The sequence below is a fragment of the Marmota marmota genome, unplaced genomic scaffold, assembly GCF_001458135.2.
Source record: "Marmota marmota marmota unplaced genomic scaffold, marMar, whole genome shotgun sequence".
NCBI classification, from domain to species: Eukaryota; Metazoa; Chordata; class Mammalia; order Rodentia; family Sciuridae; genus Marmota; species Marmota marmota.
Window position 1 is genome coordinate 7,476,900 of NW_026000078.1, and position 22,012 is coordinate 7,498,911.

The 22,012-nt window shown below is 37.4% G+C and overlaps 1 protein-coding gene, 1 non-coding gene and 1 pseudogene across 2 annotated transcripts in view; 1 reads left to right on the top strand and 2 right to left on the bottom strand.

Annotated features, from left to right (window-relative positions):
* Window positions 1–22,012, bottom strand: part of LOC107156538 (calcium-binding mitochondrial carrier protein SCaMC-1-like) — a 152,436-nt gene that overhangs the window by 63,685 nt on the left and 66,739 nt on the right. The gene's annotated exons all lie outside the window — the stretch shown is intronic.
* On the top strand, window positions 10,426–10,532 carry LOC125620234. Its single transcript, XR_007351838.1, has one exon. It is a non-coding gene; the product is annotated as a U6 spliceosomal RNA (small nuclear RNA).
* LOC107156518 lies at window positions 19,335–21,044 on the bottom strand (annotated as a pseudogene).

The following is a 22,012-nucleotide window of genomic DNA, read 5'->3' on the forward strand; positions in this document are numbered from 1 at the left end:
TAAAATTAATTCTTGTGAGTGATGTCATCAAGGTGATGAAATAAAAAGCCTCAGGTTCCCCTCTCTGCCACCAGAAACTTCAACTAGCAACTAGTCATAGATAAGAACATCTTTTTTGAAATCCCTACTACTTGAAAGCAAGCTTGGAACACCTGCATGGCTAAATGAAAACTGAATTAGAAAGTAAAAAGAACAGTCTCACTTCAGGTATGCTGTCTCTTCCCCTCCCCCAAGTTGGCACAATGCCAGGTAGAATTCCATTTCTGCAGAAAGAAAAGGGAACCACAAGCAGTCATCCAGCTTCCCTGGTATTCCAAGACACTTACAAGGAAGCCCACTCAACTCTCACCTCACAAGGAACACTGCAGGTAGCAGCATGGCTAGACTACTGAGGGCCCAGTAGGAGGAAAAAAAAAAAGAGGCTGGTACTATAGTAATTAGTGTGTGATTCTTCATGGTATCTCCATGTTACTGCCAGCTATGGCATTTGATCAAAGACAACAGTCAACTTTGATCAAAGAAAATAGCTTATCTGCAAAGCTGAGCTGGGTGTCTTCAGAAACATGGTAAGAAATTCAACCTAGTTTGAGATAGCTGTGCTCCATGCCCAGCCTCAGAGTCCACTCCAACAATCCCATACATGAAGGGAGATGCTTGCCCCTACCCATTTCAAAAAAGCATAGGGGTTAGACCTGATGGACACAGGAAGTCAAGCAGTGGTTCCATTCAGCCAAAAAGTCTCCCCTGCCAGGTGCAGTGGTTCATCATGACTATAACCCCAGAAACTCAGGAGGCTGAGGCAGGAGGATTGCAAGTTCAAGGCCAACCTCAGCAACTCAGTGAAACCCTCAGTAACTTAGCAAGACCGTATCTCAAAATAAAAAGGGCTGGGGATGTAGTTCAGTGGTAAAGCACCCGTGGGTTCAATCCCCAGTATAAAGGGCAGGGGAGGATGGCCTTCCCTAAAACCTTGCCAAGGCAGGGGGAATACCACCTCAAGCATTTTGGAGAGCATAAAGGGCTATACTTGCATGACCTAAGAGATTAAACAGCCACTAACTCAGCCAAAAGCCTACCCCATGGCTCCACCCTACAAGAAGTCAATACTCAATGGTATATTTTCTAAGGAGCATAGCCTCACCTATCCCAAGCAGTGACTCCTCCTAAATTTGGAGCTCAGCATGCAGCCTGTCAACTACAGATCCCAAATGGGGAATTTTCTAGCCAAGGAATACATGCTGTGACTGTCATTGAAGTACTTAGCCAGGAGCATAGCCCAACAGCAGAGCAAAGATAGCACTACCAATTAGAGAACCTGAAACAAGCTCTTCCTGCCTAGGGTAATCACCACCTGGTCCTTTCAAAATCACAGGCTAAACTAAATAGTGACCTTCAAAATCACAGGCTAAACTAAATAGTGACCATATAGTCCCTGACAAAGAACATCTATAAAGGCTAGAAGAGGAGGTTATCTCCTCAAATTCACAAATGGCAATGCAAGGATATAAGAATTACAAAGAATTAGGAAACCATGATACCTCAAAAGAAACCAGCAAGGCTCTGATAATAGACTCTATGAAAGTATAGATCTATGAAACGCTATTAGTCACCTTTGCATTACTATAACAAAATACCTGAGGCAGATAATGTATGAAGAGACAGGTTTATTTAGCTCATAGTTTTGGAGATTCAAAAATCAATGATTGAGCACCTACACTGGTTTGGCCTCTGGTGAGGGTGGCAGATGGTGACACATTATGGCAGAAATATATGTAGAAGAAAACAATCATATCCTAAACCAGAGCACAAAGAAAGAGAGGACAGGGGTCCCACAATCCTTTTTGAGGGAATTTCCACAATGACATAAGGATCTCCACAAGGTCTATCCTCTTAAAGTACCTCCTAACACCTCCATCTTACGGACCAAGGTTTTAACATGTGGACCCTTAGAGGACATTCAAACCACATCCAAATCATAGGAATGACTGACAAAAAATGGAATAATCCTCTTAAAGAAGTTCAGTAAACCACTAGGATATATGAATATAAAATGCAATGAAATAAGAAAAACAATATACATGGGCTGGGGCTCAGTGGTAGAGCGCTTGCCTCTCATATGTGAGGGGCTGGATTCCATCCGTGGCACCACATAAAAATAAATAAAGATACTATGTGTTCATCTACAACTAAAAAATATTAAAAAGAAAAACAATATGCAAAGCAAGCAGTTTGTCAAAAAAATTAGAAACATGAAAAAAGCACCAAAGAAAACTCTTTGAAATGAATAATACAATGATAGAACTGAAAATTTCAACAGAAAACTTCTACAGCCAATTCAAGCAGAATAAACAATCAATGAGCTGTAAAACAGAATATTTTACATTATCCTATCAAAGGAGCAAAAATGCAAAACAACAAAGAAAGCATATAGGAATTACAGGAACCTAATGAGAGACCACAAATCTTCACATAATAGGAGCTGCAGAAAGTGAAGGGAAGAAGAAGGAGAAAGTATATTTAAAGATAATGGCTGAAAACTTCTCAAATCTGTGGGTAGATTCCAACATCCAGGTGCAGGAAGCTCAGAGATCTCCAATTAAATTCAAGTCAAAGAAACATAATAATCAAACTATCAAAAATCAAAAATAAAGAAAAAGGGCTAGGGTTGTGGCTCAGTGGTAGAGCACTTGTCTAGCACGTGCTAGGCACTGGTTTCAATTCTCAGCACCACATATAAATAAGTAAATAAAATAAAGATCTATGAACAGCTAATAAAAAATATAAAGAAAGAAAGAAAACATTCTGAGAATAGTAAGAGATAAGAAATATATTATATACAAAGGAATGTCAAAACAGCTATCAAAATATTTCTCAGCAGAAACCCTGTAGGCCAGCAGAGAATGATATGAGATATTCAAAGCACCAAAAGAAAAAATTGCCAACCAAGAATATTTTCCCCAACAAAGCTGTCTTTAAGAAATGAGGAAGAGACAGGTACACTGGCACAGGCCTGGAATCCCAGCAGCTCAGGAGACTGAGATAAGGATTGCAAATTCAAAGCCAGCCTCAGCAACTTAGCAAGGCCCTAAGCAACTTAATGGGACTGTCTCAAAATTTTATAAAATTGAAAAAAAGCGCTTGGGATGTAGCTCAATAGTAAATTGCCCCTGGTTCAATCCCTAGTACCAAAAAGAAGAAGAAATAGAAATAGAAATAAAAGCTAAGGAAGTTCATCACCACTAGACCTGCCTTATAGGAATTTCTAAAGGAAATTATTTAAGTTGAAACAAGAGACTGCTAATTGATAACACAAAACAAGAAAAATAACTCAATGGTATAAATGAAAAAGAGCCATATTCAGAATATTCTAGGACTGTAATGATGGCATATGAAGCAATATTGACTCCAGTAAAAGGGCAAAATATAAAACTATTAATAACAACCATAGCTAAAATAAATTATCAAAGGGTACACATTATGAAATGATGTAAATTCTTACATCAAAAACAGAATTGTGAAGAGTGGAGGAAAACTGCAGAGTTGTTGTATGCAATCAATGTTAAACTATTATCAGCTTGACCTAAACTATTGTAAGACTTTCGTCAGCCCCATGTTAACCACAAAAAAAATTTATGTTTGGTAAAAGAACAAAACAAAAATAGAAAGGATTCAAAGCATACCAGTACAGAAATGATCAAACTGCAAAGGAAGACAATGAGAGAGAAACAAAGTTTTAAACAACCAAGAAACAACAAACAAAATGACATTAGCATGTCTTGCCTATTAATAATGTAAGTGGATTAAATTATCTAGTAAAGACACAGAGCATCTGGGGGGATGGGATGATTAAATGAATTCTAGATAGGGCAAAGGGGAAGAAGGGAGGGAGGGGAAGGAAGGGGGCATAGAGGTAGGAAAGATGGTGGAACGTGATGGTATTCATTACCCTAAGTACATGTATGAAGACACAAAGGATGTGACTCTACTTTGTGTACAACCAGAGATATGAAAAATCGTGCTCTATATGTGTAATATGAATTGTAATGCATTCTGTTGTCATATATAACAAATAAAAAATTTTAAAAAATAAATTTTAAAAATATTAATAATCAAAAAAATTAAGATCAAAAATGTCTTTTCAATCAAAAGGATTGAAATCATGAAGAAATGTTATTAAATTGTATTGTAATATGTGAAATAGAAAAAAATAGATTTTAGGAAATTATGAAGATTCATATAAGTTAATATAAAACATTTCTAGTGTTTTGAGGCATCTCCATTCTGCTTCCCAGAGTGACTGCAATAATTTGTAGTCCCACAACAATGTATCAAAATGAACTCAACTTTTATGTACCTTTTCTGCCACATCTTCACCAGCATTTATTATTGTATTCTTGATCACTGCCATTCTGACTGGAGTAAGATGACATTTTAATATAGTTTTGATTTACATTTCCCTAATTGTTGGGGAAGTGGAACATTTTTTCATATACTTGTTGGCCATTTGTATTTCTCCTTTTGAGAAGTGTCCCTTTTGTTCTTTTATCCACTTATTGACTGGGTTTTTTGTTTGTTTGGTAAACTTTTTGAGTTCTTTATATTCTGGATATTAAACCCCTCTAAACAGAACAGTTGACAAAGATTTTCTCCCATGCTATACGCTGTCTCTTTGTGCTCTTACTAACTTCTTTTGCCTTGTGGAAGCTTTTCAATTTGATGCTATTCCACTAATAGATTCTTGGTTTTATTTCTTAAGCTTTAGGAGTCTTGTTAAAGAAGTCAGTGCCCACATCAATATGTTGAAGTGTTGACTTTGTTTTCTTCTAGAAGGCACAGAGTTTCTGATCTAATTCCTAAGTCTTTGGTCCACTTTATTTGATCAAAAATAGGGATCTAGTTTTATGACTGTTTTTTTTTAAAGACTCATCTATTTGTTGTCTACTTAAGACACCCCACTTTTAAGGACACCCATAGACTAAAAGTGAAAGAATGGGAAAATATGCTAAATGCAAACAAAAACAAGACAAAAAGGCAAAGATATCTATCAGATGACATAAACTTTAAGTCAAAAATTATAAAAAGAGACAAGGATATTAAGTAACAACAAAGGGGCCAACCAATCAAGAGGATATAACAATTAAAACATTCATACAACACTGAAGCACCTAAATATATAAAACAAATATCAAAGGATCTGAAGGGAGAGAGAAAGTGCAATTCAATGATAGGGTTTATACCTCACTTTCTATATTGAACAGATTACCCAGACAGGTAATAAATAAATAAACAATTGAGCCTGAACAATACTTTCAACCAAATGGACCTAACAGATATATACAGAATATTTCATTCAACAACAGCAAAATATTCATTCTTCTCAAATACAAATGGAACATTCTCCAGGATAGATTCACATGTTAGGGCACAAATAAGCCTTAGCAAATTTAAGAAGACTGAAATAATATCAAGTATTTTTTTTATATTCACAATAATAAAACAATAACAGAAGGAATTTCAGAAAATTCACAGAACAGGTAAAGTTAAACAAACTAATGTTCCTTTAACTAGACTAAGAGAGAAGAAATGCCATGAATAAATGAAATCAGAAATGTCAGAGAAAATATTACAACTGTACCAAAAAATTACAAATGATGATACTATACAAATGAGATTCTATAAACATTATATGCCAACAAGTTGGGTATCCTAAAAGAAATAGGTAAATTCCTACACAATCTACCAAGACTGAATCATAAAGAAATTGAAAATCTGAATAGACCAATAATGAGTAAAGGTATTTAATTTGTATTAAAAAGGGGACCCTGATGGCTTCACTTTTAAAACACTTTTTATTGGTATGAAGGATTAGATCCAGTGGTATTCTACCACTACATTGCTAGTCCTTCTTATTTTTTGAGAAAGGGTCTCACTAAATTGCTTAAGCTGAACTTGAACTTGTGATCTCCCTGCTGTATTCTCCTAAGTCACTGAGATCACAGGCATGTGTTGTCATATCCAGCTGCTACCAAATGTTTAAAGAAGAACTAATACTAGTTGTTTTCAAACTCTTACATGAAATTGGGACCTATCTTATTCAAACCATGTACAAAACTAACTCAAAATAAATTAAAAACTTAAACATCAGACCTAAAGCTATTAAACTACAAAAGAAAACACACAATAAAACTATATGACATTGGACAATGATTTCTTAGATTTGGTTCCAATAGGGCAGAAATTACCATTAATCCAGCAATTCTCTTTCTGCACAAACACTAGAAAGAGTTAAAGGCAGTATCTCAAAGAGATATTTATGCACCTATCTTCACAGCAGTATTAGCCACAATAATAGTATTAGCCATAATAATATATATTTAAATATATATATGTGTGTGTGTGTAAAACGCCAAAAAAAAACCTAACAAAACACTAAATAACCTAATTTAAAAATAAGCAAAGGACTTGAATAGACCTTTCTTGAAAGAACAGACATTTCTCCAAAGAAGATAAACAAATGACTAGTAAGCACATGAAAAGAAACCCAACATCATTAACCATTAAGGAAATGCACACCTGAAATACAATTAAATACCACCTCATACCAATTTGGATGGCTACTACTTAAAAAAAAATAATGTCAGCAAGCATATGAAATTTGAACACTTTTGTACCACTGGTGGAAATGTTACATGATATAGCTACTATGGAAAATTTGTCTGGCAGTTCCTCGAAAAGTTAAATGCAGTATTACTATTAATCAGCAATTCCATTTCTGGGCATATAAGTGAAAGAATTAAAAACAAGATCTAAAAGAGATATTTAAACACCTAAGTTCAAAGCAGTATTAGCCACAGTAACCACAACACAAAATAACACAAGTGTCCATCAACAAATGAATAGGTAAAATTCGGTATATGCATACAATAGAACATTATTAATCCTTAAAAATGAAGGAAATTCTGGTTTTGCTACAACATATCTTGAAGACATTATGGTAAGTGGAATTAGCCAGTCACAAAAAAGACAAATATGTATGATTACATTGATATGAGATATTTAGGAGTAGTCAAAATTAAAGAGGCAAAGAGTATAATGCTGGTGGTCAGATTTAGGGGACAATTGAGGAGTTATTGTTTAATGGAATTAGAGTTCCAGTTTTGTAAGATGAAAAGAGTTCTAGAAATGGATGGTGGAGATTATTGAACAACAATATGAATTATTTAATACCATTGCACCGTATACTTAAAAATGGTTAAGGTGGTACATTTCGTGTTATGTGTATTTTACACTACAAAATTGAAAAACATATAATTAGCACAAAATTAATATTAAACAAATTCAAGGCTCTACAGATTTATTCCCAAAAGATAAATATCAAAATTTAAAAAATTTGTAATGTTGACAAAAATTCTTTTTAAGAACCTGCTACTTGCTTGTGATTTTAAGTTTTCTTCTAAGAAACAGGAAAGGACCCCATAAATGTACAACATGATTGTCTCAAAGGTGAGGGATTGTGATGTTCTGACCCTCTTCACCTTTGAAATAAGGCAAATCTCCTTCATTTGAAGGCAGTACATATATGAAGACACGAATGGTGTGAAAATACTTGGTGTACAATCAGTGACTTGAAAAATTGTGCTCTATATGTGTAACATGAAATGAAGTGCATTCTGCTATCGTGTATAACAAATTAGAATAAATAATTTAAGGCAGATCTTCCTATGTCTGGCCCCAAAACTAAATAAATAAGAGTGTAGATGGTTTGGACCTTCTTAACAAAACAAAACAAAAATCCTCACTGAGAGAGCTAAAATGGATAGGAGTAACATCTNGTGTATAAGAGACAGTATCAATGGTTTGGCTGGTCCACAGAGACTTTCTGGTCACTGGAGTGACAGCTCTCAGGGAGAGCAAAGGGGTAGGAATAATGGTAGAATGAGTTAGAAATCATTACCCTAAGTACATAAGACACTAATGGTGTGAAAATGCTTGGTGTACAATCAGTGACTTGAAAAAATGTGTTCTATATGTGTAACATGAAATGAATTGCATTCTGCTATCGTGTATAACAAATTAGAATAAATAATTTAATTTGATTTTAAAAATCTCAAATTTTAGACGGTAGACTAAAAGAGTTCACTCATTTCTTGAAATAACAGGTGTATTTTTGACGTTACTTACTTCATATATATCTTTTTATACCAGACATTTTGCTATGCTAGATATTAAAATAACATTGAACCTGCTCTGAGAGAAGCCCACTATCTAGTGTGCTATAGATTTGTAAACAATGAATTACACCTTAAGTGTTATAAATGTAGTCAAGAATGGGGTGTAGCTTAAGCAGCTTAGCACTTGCCTAGCATGCAGGAGGACCTAATTCCATCCCAGCACCACACAAAAAGAAAGAAAAGAAAACAAAGTGACCAAATTTTATAAAATACACATTAATTCATTTGAATAAGTTTAGAAATTAACAATAGAAAATAATGCTATTAATAAAGCTTTGGAAACTTTGTTGGGTGTTTATAATTATAAAAGACCTTTTTTTCTTTAAAAGATAAATAACTGTCAAATATACTATATTGTGGAGCTTATAACATGTAGAAATAAACTGTATGACAAAAAAAATGAGGGGAAGGAGAACAAGGAAGTATATGGTTAAAAGTTATTTACATTATATATTGAGTAGTCTACATTTTTAAAATGTATATAAACCCTAGGGCAAGGGTAAAGGTAAGTTAAAAGTGAAGAAATAGAAAAAGAAATGCTATGCAAAGACTAGTCATGAGAAAGCCTGAGTTGACTATCTTAATATCAGTCAAAGAAGATTTCAAGACAGGGAAGACATTTTATGTTAGGAGGGTTGACTCCTAACAAAAAGTAAAAATAAAGTAAAAATAAAAATTGGTATGCAACTCAATGGCAAAGCTTCAAAATACATGAAGCAAAAACTGATAAACTGAAAAGAGAAGTGATACATTTATAATTAGAGATGTCAATATCTTTCTCACAGAAACTGACAGAATAAACAGAAAGTAACAAGGATACATGAGACTTTAATAACAAGATCAACTAATTGACTTAAAGAACAACTACATGCAACAGCAGAATACCAATTATATCCAGTTGCACATGTAAAATCACTAAGACCATTTACTGGCACATGAAACAAGGCAGTAAGTTTTAAATGATTGAATTCATACAGAGAATAGTCTCTGACCACAATGGAATTAAATTCAAAATCAATTACAAATACCTACTGAGAAATACCCAAATGTGGTGCAATTAAATAATTCAAAATGATAGAGCAAAGAAGAAATCTCATAGGAAATCAGAAAATATTTTTGAATAATTATGAAAGTGTGTCAGAATATAATATGTCAGGATGCAGCTAACGTAATGCCTAGAATTTATTTTATAGTCTTAGATATTTGAATTAGAAAACAAGAAGGTTTAAAATCCATGATCTAATGTTCCATTTTAAGAAACTAGAAAAAGAGCACATGAATCCCAAATAAACAAAAAGAATCAATAGTAAAGATTTGAAATTAATGAAATAAAAGACAAGCTTGGAGAAACTAAAGGAAGCTTGAGAAAACTTGTTAAAACCAAAAGCTAATCCTTTGATTAAATTGATCAACCTATGACTAGACAAATCAAGAACACTTGCCTAGCATTCTCAAGGAACTGAGTTTGATCCCAACACTGCAAAAGAAAATAAAAAACATAAAAGCATAAATTACCAATATTAAGGAGACATCACTACAAATTCTACACATGTACATTACAAATGTCATTATGCCGAAATATTTGACAACTTAGATGGAATGGAGACCCTTCCTTGAAAGACATTAACAAAGATATCAGCTCTCTCCAATTTGATCTGGAGATTCAATGCAATACAAATCTAAATCCCAGCAGATTTTTTGTAGAAACTTATACACTGATTCTAAAATTTATATAAAAATACAAAGAATGCCAAATAGCTGAAATAATTTAGAAAAAAGTAGTTTCAATTACATATGGTTAATTGATTTTCAACAGTATTAATTCAATTGAATTATTAAAGGATACAATGATGCTAGAACAAGATGCCCATAAAGAAAAAACTGTTCGAACTTGTGCCTTGAAAATACACTATTAAGAAAATGGAAAGCTTAGGCAGAGACCAGAGGGGAAAAAATGCGATATGTATATCTAACAAAACACTTGTATCCAAAAATACTAATGCATACAATAAAATATTACAATAATAAATAAATACAATAAAATAAAAAGATGGAATCAAGTTTTTCAAATGGCCAAAAGATCCAAACAGACAATCCACCAAAGAAGAAATAGAATGGCTAGTAAGTATTAGGCAGTCAAAATCTCTAGTCTATATGAAAATGTTAAGTTAAAAACCACCCATAAGTTACAACAGTGCTCGCTTCAGTAGCACATATACCAAAATTGGAATGATACAGAGAAGACTAGCATGGCCCCTGTGCAAGGATGATAAGCAAATTCATGAAGCGTTCCATAAAAAAAAAAGTTTCAACAACATACCCACTAACATGGATAAAATCGAACAGACTAACTATATAATGTTTTCTGAAAATGCAGAACAACTAAAACCCTAATATATTGCTGGTGAGAATTTAAAGTAGTCACTTATAAAACATTTGGCAGTTCCTCCTAAGTGAAGCATATACTTGGTATATGTTATAGTGTGTATCCCCTCCAAAATTCAGGTATGGCTAATGTGATGGTATTAAGAGGTGATGCCTTAATGAGGAAACTAGGCCATGAGTTCCCTTTCCTTAATGAGAGTAAACTCCTTATATAAGAGGCTTCATATAGCTTTTAGCTATCACTTGCCCTTCTACCTTCTGTCATATAAAGATATTTCCAAAAAGGCCCTCACCAGACACTATATAACAGTGCTTGGATCGCCATAGCTTCTATAACTGTGAGAAAAAAAAATTTGTTCTGTATAAATTACCCAGTGTCAGATATGCTGTTGTAGCAGCACAAAACAGGCTGTCAGTATATAACCAAAGAAATGAAAGTAAGTGTTAAAAAAAAGTACACTAATGTTCACAGCAGCTTTATTTACAATAGCCAAAACCTGGAAGAAACCCAAGTGTTCTTTAACAGATAAATATATAAACAAATTGTGGCATCTTGGAGCAATGGATTACTATTACTATTACTGCTGCTGCTATTTCTACTACTTTTACTACTACTACTGCTACGACTACTACTACTGCTACGACTACTACACACACGCACACACATGAATGGGATACTGGTACACATTTGAAGTCAGAATGTGATAGTGGTTACAAAGGCATGTACTTTTGTCAAAACATGTAACACTGTACACTTGAAAGAATATTTTATTAAATACAAATCAAGCTGAATTTAAAAGTTAAGCAACTACTTTTCCCATCCACATCCCGCACTGGCAGTGGGAATGGGGTTCCCCTCGGAAGAATAAGCTGGTTGAGAGATAAAAGCTAAGAGAGTACAACAGCGAAAAAACCACAGAACACAGAAGCTGGGGCAGGGGGATGGGGCTGAAGCTGGGGCTCAAGCTGGGGCTCAGCGGTAGTGTGCTTGCCTAGCACATTCAGGGCCCTGGGTTCGATCCTCAGCACCACATAAAAATGTCCAACTACAAAAAACAAACAAACAAAAAACAAGTGGGGCAGGATGGGCAAGCTGATCAGATGGATCAAGCTTCTGGACAAATGGCAACGGGGCTGGCACCTGCTTTATTTATATCAGAAAATATCAAAGGCCTTCCATAGAATGTTCTTCTCCAAAAAAAGGGTTAAAGGTGGGCTTTTCATTTTCTAACAGGTTATGCCATCTCCAGAGCTACTATGAGGAACCTTCCTAACAAAGCAGAGGAAAAGGTCACGTACATGGAATCATCTATTGCATGGGAGAGCCACAGAAAGTTCCCAATGCCAGGCCTATCTCTCACTGGCTTCCATTTCAAGAGAAGATCCTCGTGTATTTCACAGATGGCTTTCTGCAACTAAATATTGTTGAACACTACTAAATATTGTGGAGAAATTTCATAGATACCTTGAGGCAAATTTGACAGTGTGAATTGCAGCTGCAGCAACTTTCTGAACTCTGAATTGCTGCTGTATTCAACACATTAGTCTAGTGCAGGGTTACCATTTGTTTTTTGTTCGTTTTGTTTTTGTTTTTAAGAAAGAGCCAAATAGTAAATATTTTAGGCCTTACAGGGTCTCTATTCATCCTTGTTTGTGTTATAACACTAACTTTGAAAGGGAAACTTAGAAATTGGATTTAATTAACATTTAGGACATCAATTTATCAAAAGACTTAAGAGCTGGGAGTAGTGGTACATGCCTGTAATCCCAGCAATTTGGGAGGCTGAGACAGGAGGAGTGCAACTTCAAGACCAGTCTCAACCACTTAGCCACGCCCTCACAACTTATTGAGATCCTGTCTCAAAATAGAAAATAAAAAGGGCTGGAGGTGTAGCACAGTGGTAAAACATCCCTATAGTATATCCCTCCCCACTACCCTCAAAAAGCAGCTATTAAGAAAATTAATTTTCAGCCAGGCTCAGTGGCCCATGGTATTGTAATCCCAGTGGCTCAGGAGGCTGAGGCAGGAGAATCCTGAGTTCAAAGCCAGCCACAGCAAAAGCAAGGTGCTAGCCAACTCAGTGAGACTCTATCTCTAAATAAAATACAAAATAGGGCTTGGGATATGATTCAGTGGTGGAATATCTATGCCTGAGTTCAATCCCTAGTACCCCAAAATATAGGTTTTTATCTATTGCAGAAATATAGCTATTTTTTATATAAATGCATTCAAGTGAATATGCTTTATACCAGTCAAGTCATCTTCAAAGTAAAAAGAAAATTTTTCTTGACCTGAGCGGTTTATCTACCATGATATTTCCAAATGAAAGGAAAGTGATCATGACACTTGGAGCAACCAAGAGATCTTTTTTAATTATTTTTTAAAATTTTTTATTAGTTATACATGACAGTACAATGATCCTGATAATTCATACATTTGAATCAAATCGGGTATAATTTCTCATTTTTCTGATTGTACACTTTGCAGAATCACGTTGGTCATACAGTCACCAATATACATACAGAAGCAATAATAATGTCTATTTTATTCTGCTGCCAAGAGATCTTTATTGCAGTGGTGTCTGATTAACAGGGAAGGAGGAGTAAGAGAGAGAGAGAGAGAGAGAGAGAGAGAGAGAGAGAGAGAACACAAGAGAGAGCAGGGAAAGAGAAAAGAAAGAGAGAGGGGGAGAGGAGAGGGGAGAGTTTTTATAGCCAAAATCTAATGGGGTCTTTGAGTCTGCAAGGTGCCTTCTTGGCATACAATGATTGGATCATACAATAGTTGCTAAGGGTGTCATCTTATACCTTCAGGCAGGCAGAGCAGGGGCCAGATGTGGGTTTCCCTAGCACCAGGCAGGTGGGGTTGAGTGTTTAGCCTTGAGGCAACAAGCGATAAGGAACCAGACAGATGAGGGTCCAGGGTTCAACCCACCCTGCAGCTAACACCAAACACTTTATCATAATTTTTCTAAATACCTGGAAAATAAAGCCATAACCCCCTAAAATCAATCATTAAACTTTTCTTCTGAATAGAATTCACGTATTACTTTCTGAGCAAAAACTCACATGCATCTGATTAAAAAACACAAGCTTGTCAGTATAAAATGTCACTTTTCATAGAGAAGTGACAAGATAATGTCTGATCTCTTTATTTAAAAAAAATATTTTCTTCATCTTTTTTCAATTTGGAGCAAAAATTCCAGAACTGTTTTATGAAAAATCTTTCTTTCAACCCAGGGCTCTAATTCTGAGAGTTACATTTCATGGCCTTTTCCACTCACACATGGCTGAAAGCAGACTGGCTGCAGCATTTTAAATATATAAAAAGATCTAATGAAGTTGTGTTAGGCAGAGGAGCATGACATTGCTTCTCTTCTGTTGGCATATTACTTTCTGGGTCCCCTGAACTTGAAATTTCTCCTTAAAATGTTTCATTAATTCCTATTAGAGAGCTGCTAGTAAAGAAAATTGCATGTTAGCTTCTATCAATCTGTAGAATAAGTGTTAACCATTCTCAGTTAGAAGCCCTCCTTTTAGCCCCACTTATGCTCAAACAGCAAGCATATCAGCAAATCATTCAGGAGATTAATGCACTCCAGCCTGCACAAAGACTCAGAGATGTGTATTAGCATTATAGATTCTAATTTGAAATAATGTCGGTCTTTTTGGGTTGCCTTTTAGTGCATGGGCTGCCACCTACTTATAATAATAAGTCTGACAATCCACACAAACGTGATTTGCTGCCTCTTTTGCCAGCATAATGGCTGGGATATTGATCATAATGGTAGAGCAATTGCAGGTATTTCATTCAATACCAACAGGACAGGTTGGGAGCTATGGCTTCTGAGGACACAGTTGGAATGACAGTAAAAACAAAGGTGCATTTCTCTGTCTCCCCACACCAGGGGCAACTTTCCCTCTCAGAGTGGCTGTGGGTTCCATCCTTTCTCAATATTTCAGTACAACTGAAGTGGCACCCCCTTTCTCCACAGAAAAGCCCTCTTCACCATGGCTGATTTTAGGACTGTCAGCAAAAGAGTCCACTGTAGATAAACTTCCTATTTTCATGTCACCCTGTTTACTTGGCTACTGGCTGAGAAGATACCAGCACTCCAGGTGCTGGACACCCCCTTACAAACGCATCCAGTTATAGTACTTTAAGAAATGTGCAAACAAGGCCTCTGGCCTTGAGCTGGGATTCACAGAGATGTCTACATTTTTAAGATAAGTTACAATTGGGCTCAATGGTTATCAGCTGGCAGGGGGAGGAAAGAAAGGGGAGAAAAAGCTCTCCCCTTCTCAGGTGCTGTCCTTGAAGAGTTAACTTACCCAGAACAGTGAAAGAAAAAGCTGCTTTTATGTGAACTTCTGCAGACTGTGAACTTCTGAGCCCCTCCCCTTACATGCTGAGTATAAAACTCTGAAACTCCTTGAACTCGGGGTTCAGGGGATTGATTGATTACAGCAAAGGCTGTGCACTCGGAACCTTGCTGCAGCCAAATAAAACTGTTTCCTGCTGTCTTCGGTGCCTTGCCTCTTTTGTCCCTACAACACAACTAAAAATACAATCAACCAAATTGGTGAGCAACAAGACTCAGTGTAAAGCAACTAAGCTATTCCTACCTTTCTCTCCCTGAGAGCTGTCACTCCAGTGACCAGAAAGTCTCTGTGGACCAGCCAAACCATTGATATCACTGCCCAGTATGGTAGCCACCAGACACGTTGCCAGTTATATTTAAAGTAATTAAAAGTAAGTGAACTAAGAAACAAATTCATCAGGACTAAAACAGATATCTCTTCAGTTATCTGCACATTCAAAAGGTGAAACAATTCCACATTTTCATTGATAGATGAATGGATAAACAAAATGTGGTATGTATACACAGTGGAATATTATTTGGTCTTAATTAACTCCAGTGCATTCCACAAAATGGATCAACTTTGAGTACAGTATACTAAGTGAAATAATATAGTCACAAAGGACAAACATTACATGATTCTCCTTATATTAGGAACACAGAATCATTGTTTAGTCCAAAGTTTTATGTACATAAGATGGAAAATTCTGAGGCTGGGGTTGTGGCTCAGCAGTAGAGTACTCACCTAGTGCATGCAGGTGCTAGGTTTGATCCTCAGCACCAAATAAAAATGGATAAATAATATAAAGGTATTATATCCACCAACAACTAAAAATATATATACATATATATGTATATTTTAAAGAGATGGAAAATTATGGCAATAAATGTTGGCTATGGAGGCACAACAACGTCAATGGTTTAATGTCACATATTTAAAAATGCTTACATAGAAAATTTTATATTATGCATATTTTACTCCAATTTGAACCATAACCCTTTGTTTTCCCAATAGCCACATGTGGTCAGTGGCTACCACACTAGAGAGCACAAGGAAGATCACTCCCCTTATCATAGGAAACTCTGCTGATTTCATTGCTTTAGCTGCAGGCTATTGGGACTCAGGCAGGTGAAGCAGGGAGCTGAGCTTTGGTCCCAGCAAGAGTTTGATGCCCAGCACCCTGCACACACCACAAGTGCGGCATAAATGTAAATGAACCACCTTCAAGTGATTGAGACATGACTAAGTTTCTGTACCACCGATTCAAATTGCTTCTATATTCTCTGAAATGCATTAGCCATTTTCAAAACAACTAACCATGAACATACACGGGGCTATCATAGTCAGGCCCATTGTTCCACTCGTCTTTCCAAATACATATATTTGAAATAAGGGTTAAACATGACGTCAGTATGAATGTAAACTAGGGTAGTGTATGCCACTTTGCTAATAGAAGCCGTCTCTGGATTGCAAATTCACCAACAGAGGAACCAACCAATTGATCATAGGGTGTGGATAAACAGGGATGGGCAGGAGATCACTAGACCTTCTTATCTATACTATTCTGTTCCCTTGACTTGTAGTGATGTGTGAATGCTGGGTAGCTATTAGGGATTGAAATTCAAGGTCAGTTTTTGAGAGTCCAAGTCTGACTGACCCCAAATTTAAGGTACTGCTCTACAGTCTACAGGTGTTATTTATGATCCATTTATTCATTTTTCACTGATATCCTTAAGAGTGGAGATGTATTTTTTTCTTTCCACCTGTAGCATCTATTATCTGGCACTTAATAGTCCTTAAAAAATGCTTTCTGAATAAGTGACCAAAGGCACACACTAGGAGTTCCCCCATCCTGCTCCTCTGTTTTTGTGCAGTGTTGAGCCTTCAGACAGTGAGCAGGTGAGACTGGTATTTTCTTCCATCCTCTCAAAAGCCCCTCATCATGAAGGACAAAGGGCCTCCTTGCCCTATCAACTCCACATTCACTTTCTCTTATTTTTCAAAATTAGCTTTCTTATTTTTCATACTAAGTGCATTTTTAAATCTTATTCTAATTTAGTAGCAATAATAAAATATATAAAACTGTGTAACCAGAGTGTACCTGAACATGGTCTGTTCCATCATAAGTGGGTTCCACGACATATAGCATTTCATTGCTCCAGGAGATCCACTGGCTTCCTTCTCCTTCAGCATCTTCTCTCACCCATGGGGTGGCCTCTAGCAACCATTCCACTCACCAGGGGATGGTTTCATTAACTGTTTAGTTAACTTGGTTATGACAAGCATAGATATGAATACTGCTTGACAATTTCTTTATTTTTCAGTAAAACAGAGAGCTCTTCCACTACACTGAGCCTTTTGAAATTTGAAATTCATCCTTCTTGTAACAAATCAGATTGAGTCACTGACAAGCCTTGAGTACCTTCTTCACAGATATAAAATAATCAAATTGTCATTACTTGCAAATAGACTTCAGGTATAACCACGTTGTTTCCCTTTTTATTTATAATTTTAAAAAGACAAATTATTGTAAATGTTAAATCTGCAGTGTGGTTTGATTCTAGGACAGGAATCTTTCCATTGTTTTCTAATAATTTGAAGCTGAGAATTTATTTAAATTTATGTTTATCAGTCTAGAAAATTAATTTTTGGAATATCTTTCTACCTAGTTTCTTCAATTTTACTATCTGGATCACTACATAATAATGTAAAATTATGCAAATATAGATATAATATGTATATAATCTATGATATAGACATTGATATATAGACATAGACAGTTTTCTAATTACCGCCTCATAATCATATTTGTGCATTATTCATCTTTACTAGTCAGAAGACTGAAAAAAAATTTTTTTAAAGTGCATTTGCATTTACTTCATTTGCTACTGCATTTATTGTCATTAATAAAAGTAATGCAACCAGCTTGTATTAATCATGCTTTTGATTCCAGGCTACTGAGTACTCAGGAAACCAGAATGCTTACACAAGACCACACTCCTTTCAAGGCCGATGTTCCAGTGTTGGACATAAACATGTCAGTTGTGACTCAGTGAGCAGCAGTGCTTCTGAGGAGGAGAATGAGCCAGAAGAGTGTAGGCTTCCTGAGGGCAGGCAGTGCCCTTTCAGCATAGCAGGATTTGGGGAGCCCAGGGGGCCAGCACTGAAGTCACCAAGCATTCTATGCACAGGGGCTCGTACAGACTACTGAAGCAGCTGTTAAAAATGCACTCAGGTTAGAAGTTCAGCGGACATGTGTATGCTGGGGACAAGTGGATGTGGTCGTGTTCATCTGTACTCTGAGTACAGGAGGCAGAGCGCTCCAGGTGGGCAGGCTATCTAGCATTTCCATAGTTGTGTTGGGACGTCACCTTAGATGTGGGTCTGGCCCTTGGAGGAGCATCATGAACAGACAGAGTGACTTGCCATCACCAGCATGCTGAGAGGCTTAGAAGATGAGGCCATGGCTGACGGGGAGGACAAAGAGGACATGGGGACCAGGGCTCAGAAGGAATCAGCAGGAGGCAGAGAGAAGGCAGGTAGAGAGCACAGAGCAGGTGGGGAGAGGTTTCAGGTATTGTAGGGACCAGTCTTAGGAGGTGGGAAGTCAACAGGAGGTGGGTTAGGACAAATTGGCTGACCCTGGACAAGGACACCTGGGGCTCAGGGCAGTGGGTGCTGGCTGGGGGGACTGGAGCAGCAGGCACCATCTCTCTTCTCCACGTGGCAGCTGCATATCAGACTTGATCCATCTATGACTTCCACGTCTACTCAGTCCTCCTTCCATATAAATGCCTTCTTTCACTCTCAAGCAAACAGATTAAATTTGCCACGAAAAAGGTTTCTCATCTAGAACCAAACCCTCTGCCTTTCAGGCCATGAGGCCATCTCTATGTCCCCACATGTAAGGCCCTAAAGCAAGCATCCATGCTCTGCAACCACTGAATGGAATCCCCTCCTGGAAGGAACTTGGGAGGAGGCAGAGCTGGGCTGATGCAGGGCTCCCAGCAGCCCCACCTTCCTGGGACCTGAGACAAGTGGACCTGCATCCAAGTGGCAGCAATGGAGTCTCAGTGGCAGAGTGACTCTCTGGATTTGGATGCCAGATGGAGCAACATGATTTCAATTTATTTGGAAATAAACAGGCAGCCAACCTTGATTCTAGATATGACATAGTCATATCTGTGTTTTAAGAAACTGAAGTGTCCAGATATTTACGAGGCAGAGTCCATTGGGAGAGGCTTGAGGCAGGGGGTTATCAGGAGCTGATTTCCTTAAAGGGTCCCCAGGACTGTGCCAGGAAGGGGCAGAATAGTGTGGGGGACTCTGGAGGAGAAAGAGAGAGGTCACGGATGCCTACTCTTCCCAGCATTGGTAGCATAGCTTTCCAACTCATTCCTAGTATCAATGCGCTCCTTGAGTTGTTTGTCTTCCTCAACAAACTTTCAGCATCATTAACCATCCTTTCAATTTCTTCAGGTGTCAGGCAATTTTGGTCTTTGATAATTGTAATCTTATTTTTGTTCTGTGTACCTTTGTCTTAAGCTGTCACCCAAAGAATACCATTCACATCTATCTCAAAAGTGACTTCAATCTGGAGGACCCCACAGGAGGAATTCCAGTGAGATAAAATGTACCCAGAAGGTGGTTGTCTTTTGTCAGGGGATATTTACCTTCATAGACCTTGATTGTAATACTAGGTTGATTATCAGAAGCTGTAGAAAAGATCTGAGACTTCTTGGTGGGTACCACAGAGTTCCTTGGTATTCTTTGGTCATGACACCTCCCCCAGTTTCAATACCAAGTGTCAGGGGACATACATCAAGCAGTACTAGGTCATCTGTATCTTGATCACCAGAGAGTATACCAGCCTGGACAGCTGCACCATATGCAACAGCCTCTTCTGGGTTTATGCCACAGGATGGCTTCTTGCCATCACAGAACTCTTTAACAAGTTGCTGAAACTGGAATTTGAATAGAGCCACCAACAAGAACAATCTCATCAATATCAGACTTCTTCAAGTCAGAATCCTTCAGTAGTTTCTGAACAGGCTTCATGGTAGACCGGAACAGGTCCATGTTAACTCTTTAAATTTAGCCCAAGTCAGGGTTTCAGAAAAGTCTTCTCCTTCATAGAAGGACTCAATTTCAATTCTTGCTTGATGTTGAGAAGACAGGGCCTGCTTGGCTTTTTCTACTTCATGCCAGAGTTTTTGCATAGGTCTGTTGTCTTTCCTAACATCTTTGCCAGTCATCTTTTTGTACAGCTTGATGAAGTGTTCCATAACACCTTGATCAAAGTCTTCTCTCCCCCATGAGTATCTCCATTAGTGGCCATGACTTCGAAGACACCATCGACAATGGTGAGATGAGATGCATAGAAGGTTCCACCACCCAGATCAAACACCAGTATGTTCTTCTCTCCCTCCCTCTTATCCAGGCCATAAGCAATAGCAGCTGCTGTAGGCTCATTGATGATCCTCATAACATTCAGGCCAGCAATAGTTCCAGCATTTTTGGTTGCCTGCTGCTGGGCATCATTAAAACAGGCTGGTACAGTAACAACTGCATGTGTAACCTTCTTTCACAAATAAGCCTCTGCAGTCTCTTTCATTTTAGTGAGAATCATAGCAGAGATTTCTTCTGGAGCAAATGTCTTAGTTTGCCCACCTCCAACATCAACCTGAATATATGGTTTAGGTTTCTGTTCAAACACTTCGAAAGGCAAGAACTTGATGTATTGCTGCACATACGGGTCATTCCCAGTGCTGCCAATGAGCGGCTTGTTGTCAAAGACCATGTTCTCAGGATTGGAGGTGAGCTGATTCTTGACTGTATCCGGGATCAGACGTTCCTCTTCAGGGATGAAGGCCACATAAGATACCGTGATGCAGTTGCTCTGATTGTTGGAGATTATCTCCAGTGGCCATTCTTGAACATCCTGAAACAGCAGTAAGTGGTCCCCAGGTCAATGCTGACCACGTACCCATGTCCTTTCCTTGTCCTCCTCCTCAGCCGTGCTGCACAGAGAAGCAGCAGAACTGCAGCCACCAGAGAGAGCTTCATCTTGCCCTAGCTGTTGGCCACTTGCTCTCCTCAGCAGACAGCCAGAAGTCGCAGGCAATCCAGCAACAGGGCGCAACTGACAGCAGTGAGGTTTCAGGTCTCTCACACTCGAGATGCCTCAACTCTGCCCGTCTGTGTTGTATCCACCAATGTCTCAAACTTTTTAGTATTGAAGTGTATTTTCTTTCTACAATTGTATTAATTCCATATGTAAAAATTGACAAGTAGAATGCAAGTAAACACAGATTTGCAAGCTTTTTGTCCACTATGTAAATATTAAAAGGTTAAGTGAATTGCCAATGCTTCCATACATGTTATAACAACACAAGTGGTCAAAGATGCACTAGAACATTATGTGGGAAAAATATATTCATACCCAATCAAGTTTTTTCAGGCACTTGCATTCAGAAGCATTTTATGAATCAGCACCAGGTTTGCTCCAAAATAAAGCTCATATTCACCTACTGCCCCTATTTGTTGAGTACAATATTATACATTAAGGATGCATTTACATGAATCATTTTATAGAGAAAATTATTTTAAATTTAAAGTTATAATAATTATTTTATGCATAACTTCAAAAACACAGAATTTAAATACAATACCAGTGAGGCACTATCATTCTATATGACTAAAACACTATCATACTATATGACTAGCAAACACAATACAAGGCAAAAAGGCAAAATACACACTTTGGCAATCCTATATGAAAGGGGTTCTGTCACAACATTCTTTCATAAAATAAACACAATACATAAAAATGAAACAAGAAAAAGAAAAACTGAATTTGGACAACCCTACACAAACTGTGGCATTTCAATTTCAAGGTCTTGTAACTCTTCCATTTGTTTTAGCCTGAGTCCCTGGCACATTGGATTCACGTCAGGCAGGCCGAGCTCCTCAGAGTTCTCTTTAGGCTCAGCAGCTGGCTTCAAAGCATAAGCTGATGTGCTGTCTGCCTCTGG